Source organism: Balaenoptera acutorostrata, chromosome 8 (assembly GCF_949987535.1).
Source record: "Balaenoptera acutorostrata chromosome 8, mBalAcu1.1, whole genome shotgun sequence".
In the NCBI taxonomy this organism is placed as follows: domain Eukaryota; kingdom Metazoa; phylum Chordata; class Mammalia; order Artiodactyla; family Balaenopteridae; genus Balaenoptera; species Balaenoptera acutorostrata.
The window spans coordinates 74,942,796-74,948,039 of NC_080071.1; the positions used below are offsets into that span (position 1 = coordinate 74,942,796).

The window sequence follows — 5,244 nt, forward strand, 5'->3', positions numbered from 1 at the left end:
CATACCACCAGAGTGGGCCAAGCAAGCTACTGAGAGAGCCAAGCTACCCACCCAACACTTGGCTTTGGCTGAGGGCATCAAGCCAGGCCATGGTGTCATAGTAGCTAAGGTCCCTTGATAAGCCACATCAGCTCAACTCTTAAAATTGATCATGGCATTGTTGATGAAGTTGATGGGGGTTACATCAGACTGTATCCCTCCAGAGCCCAGATTGAATGACTTTTAATTAGAACAAATCTGTTGTTTAACTCTCTCTTCCCTGTGGAGGCAGCTGCTAGATCCAAATCTGGAACGGGTTCAGTGGGCACAAGTTTGTTGGTTACATCATAACATAATGAGAACTTCACCATATGGAAAGGTCTCTAAGGAAGTTTTGGGGTTCAATTCCATCGCTTCTAAATCACCACTGATTCTGAATTATTTTGAACCAATGTTCAATATCAATGCCTTCCATGAATAGGATTCATTCATTCATTCAAAAGCGTATTTAGCATCTCCTGTGTGTTCTAGATGTGCAGGATAATGAGATAAAGGGAACATGTTCACTTCCTTCAAAGAGCTCCATAAAGGGTGATGCATATATTTATTTCTCTTGAGAAGGTGGCTGAAAGACCACCATATGAACCTTCCAAAGTCAATAACTACCAAAAATGTCATCATGAGCTAGAATGAGCACTCTATCTGCAGGGACAAAGATGATGCTGCTGGTGGCCAACCATCTCTTGATTAGTAAGTTATGGTAAATCAGACAAATGTTTTTCTTCCTCCACAATTTCTCGTGTCATAGGCAGTTAATAGTTGACCAAGAGAATGAAATAGAGCTACAGAATCTACAGCCCCTACAAGACATTACTTTTTTATTATGATTATGTATTGTAATATTAATATTAATAACTAAATTTGAGTGCTTACTAAGTACCAGGAATAGTTCTAAGTGCTCTATATGCATTATCTCATTTAATTCTAACAACCCCAAGAGGTAAATATTGCCTTTCCCCTATTTTCATCCTGACTTTACAGATGCAGAAACTGAGGCTCAGATTGACTTGTGTACCTCATTCCCTGCAAAGATTTCCAGAGGCTTCAGCTGAGAAATGCTGACCTGGTTCAAGCTCCTCTCCTTATGAAGCACATTTGTCCAGGCTTTATCTCTTCTAGACAGAGGCTAATATTACTTTGTCAAGAGATGGCCAAAACCCACAGGTCCCAAATTATGAGATCATTTAGTCATTCAACAAATATCTATTTTGAATCCCCATGTGTTGAGAATACAATGGTAAAACAAACACAGGCTCTGTTCTCAGGAGGATTTCAACCTGGTAGAGTAGATTTTTAAATGAGCAGAAATAAGATAGAAAACTATGAGCAGGCACTGAACCCACTGGGCTTCAGTAGCACAGGGTCCAGTCTGAGACTGGCCCTTCAGGTCTCCCACCTCAAACTCCTGCAGCTGGACCCCTGAGTTCCAGGCCCTTAGTACGGCTCACACCCTGGAACTGTGCCCTTCTGTGACCAACTTCATTCCACAAGTACCCATGTCATCAGCATCATGGGCAAAACAACACCAAAAACTTACTCTGTGAAGCTCAGTGGAACTAAAGACATAGAGAAAACACCCAGTGGGGATGGCCAGGAGAAGTACCAGATCCTGAAGTACAACTGCTAGGAACTCATAAAGAATCACTAGAAAGAGGAACCCAAGAAAGAATTCACCTAGATGATCAGAAATTGAGCAGTAAGGAATTGGAAGAGAACTATGATCCAAATGAGATACAATGCTGTCCAGCATGAGAGCTGAAGAGCTCTTGGTTCAGGACAGCCCCAGTACACTCAGGCCTTTCAAAGAAACATGAGGGATTGTCAAATTTCTCAGTAGATGGTGTGTGGCTTCTCCATCATTCTATGTACAGGAGCTGTCTTATGCTGGCTTGCATTTGGAATTCAGTACTCCAATGATAAGTGTGCATCCTTAGTGTGTATTTGGGTTCTGTGCTTGCTTTGGTTGGGGTGATATCTGCTTATTTCCAATAAGTGAAAAGCACCAACATCATGCTAAGATTCAGTAGGGGCTTCCCTGGTGGCGCAGCAATTGAGAATCTGCCTGCCAATGCAGGGGACACGGGTTCGAGCCCTGGTCTGGGAAGATCTCACATGCCGCGGAGCAACTAGGCCCGTGAGCCACAATTACTGAGCCTGCGCGTCTGGAGCCTGTGCTCCGCAACAAGAGAGGCCGCGATAATGAGAGGCCCGTGCACCACGATGAAGAGTGGCCCCCACTTGCCACAACTAGAGAAAGCCCTCGCACAGAAGCGAAGACCCAACACAGCCATAAATAAATAAATAAATAAATAAATAAATAAATAAATAAACCCAACGTTTTTAAAAAAAAAAGATTCAGTAAATTATTCCTTTCCAAGTTTTTGTCATCTGGGATGCAAGAGAGAGTACAATCCCTGAAGAGCAGCTGATGGTCCGGAACATGGTGGAGATTAAGGGTGGAGACCAAATTCCTAGGGATATCAGGTGGTTGGCTTCTCAGTGAGCTAAAATATATAATTTATGCCTCACTAGGAGGTCTGAGCCCCAGTCCTGTTCCCGTGACTTTACTCATGGCAATCCCCTTGAAACAAAGAACACTGACTTCTCTTCTACAACTTATTTTAAAGGTGTGGCAACTGGCACAATCACCAACACAGGCAATGGCACAATCATTGGGCAGATTGCCTCAATGGCTTCAGGAATTGGCAATAGGAAGACAGCCATTGCCACTGAGATTGAGCACTTTGTTTGTATTGTGGCAGAAGTGGCCACTTCACCAGCATCCTTTTCTTTATTATCACAGTGTCCATGAAGTATGTCCTGGACTCCACCACCTTCCTCATTTGTGTCGCTGTGGCCCATGCACCTGAGGACCTCCTGGTGATTGTCATTGTCACTCCATTAATGACAGAAAAACAGGTGGCCAAGAACTGCCTGGAGATGAACTTGGAAGCAGCGTAGACCTCAGTTCTGCCTCTATCATTTGTTCTGACAAGATCGACCCTCAGACTCACAACAGAACCCATGTGTGGTGTGACAATCAGATCTATGTGGCTGACACGTGACAAACAGAAAAACCAACTCCATGCCTGAAGCTCTGGAATCTGGGCCTCCTTATTCAAGATAATAACACTGTATAACCAAGTTGAGTTCAAACAAGGACACAAGAAACCATCATGGAGAAAGTTGTGGTTGGAGGTCATTTTCAGAGGTCATTTTGGGGGATGTGATAGAAATTAGGAAATGAGACTGCAAAGTGCCTGGAATCCCTTGTGATTCTACCAACAAATTTCAGCCCCCATACATGAGGTGGATGACCCCAGTGACAGAAGCTGCCTCACGATGATGAAGGGGCCCCCGAGAAGATCCTAGAGAAGTGCAGCACCATCATTATTGATGTCCTAGCGCAGCCTCGCGTCAAGGGCACAGCTAAGGCCTTCCACACCATGTACATGGAGCTAGGGGGTCTGGGGTGGCCACATTCTGGGTTTCTATCACCTCTTCCTGCCAGCAATCAAGTTCCCAGAAGCCTACTCATTTGACAGATGCCATGACCTTTCCCACCTCCAGTTTCTGATTTGTGGGCTCTTGTCAAGGACTGATCCCCTTCGGTCCACTGTGCCTGAGGTACTTACCAAATGCCAGAGTGCTGGGGTCAAGGTTGTTATGGTCACAAGTGATCATCCCTTCACAGCCAACACTATTGCCAGGTATCATTTCAGCCAACAGTGAGATAGATGGTGGAAGACATTGAAAAAGCCTCAACACTGCTATGGAACAAGTACACAAATAGGGTAAAGCCACTGTGATGTCCAGTATGGAGCTGAAGGACATAAATCAAGAGCACCTGGATGAGCTCTTAACCAAGTACTTGGAAACCGCCTTTGCTCAGACATCCCTCCAGCAGAAGCCAATCATTGATGTGGGCTGTCAGAGACAGATGCACTTGTTCCTGTGACAGAGGATGGAGTTAACGCTTCTCCAGTTCTAAAGAATGCAGATGTTGGGATTGCCATGAGGGTAGCAGGTTCTAATGGATCCAAAAATGCAGGCCACACAGTCTTACTGGATGACAGTGATGTCTTTGCATCTCTAACCACAGGGTAGAGGAAGGCTGCCTAATCTTTGACAACCTAAAGAAGATTATTGCTTATACTCTGACCCAGAACATTGCCAAGCTTTGCATTTTTTTTTTATTTACACTATTGTCAGGCTTGCCCTGATCACTGGCATCATTACTATCTTGTTCATCAATTTGGGCACAGACTTAACTCCCTTATTGCTCTATCCTATGGGAAAGCTGAAAGTGACATTTTGAACCAGAAACCCCACTATAAGAAAATGGACAGTTTGGTGAACAAGTCACTTGCCATGTAGTCCTGCCAACACACTGGCCTCATGCAAGCCCAGGAGCTTTCCTTGTCTGTGTCACCATGTATGCACAGAGGAGATTTAGGCCCAGCACTCTCATTAACCTGTGGAGCAATGGAGGAATAACAGCATGAATGACGGGGGCGATTGCTATGGACAAGAATGGACAAGGTATCAGAGGAAATACCTAGAATGTACACAACTGCAGACTACACAACTGCTCTCACTGGCATCATGAACTACCAAATAGCATATCTGATCATGAAGAAGACCTGGAGCAATTTCATCTTCCAACAAGGTCTTTCCAGAAATAAAGCCATCTGGGTAGGGATTGCCTCACAGCTTATCATAGCAGTAATTCTCTCCTATGACACTGGAAGTGTCACAGCCCTAGATTTCACCAGGCTCCTGGCTCAGGATTGGTTTGTAGATATGCCACATCCATATCTTCTGCTTTGGGTGTATAATGATGTGTGAAAACTTTTCATCAGACTTTACTGTGGAACCTGTTGGGATAATATGTCACTAACACCATCTTTTTGCCCAAGTGTCCCAACTTCACATTGGTGATGATCTTCATTTCTCTTGTGTAATAATGACATCATCCAAATTTATACCAGAGAAAGACAAAAACTATATGAAAGGCACTCAATTGATGTTTTGTACTTTACAGCTGAGATTTGACTATTTATGTATAAATTTTATCTCTATCTCCGGTTTTAAAATATGTAAATTTCAAGGTGATGTTGTAGAGAAGAAACACTTATTTGTATATACATAGATTTCCAAGATATTAAATAATCTTGTGTAACCCAGATATCTGCTGGGGTCTCC

General features: G+C 43.6%; 1 pseudogene; it reads left to right on the forward strand.

Moving 5' to 3' along the window:
* Nucleotides 1-1,549: 1,549 nt before the first annotated feature.
* LOC114238580 (potassium-transporting ATPase alpha chain 2-like) lies at nt 1,550-4,980 on the forward strand (annotated as a pseudogene).
* Nucleotides 4,981-5,244: the final 264 nt, after the last annotated feature.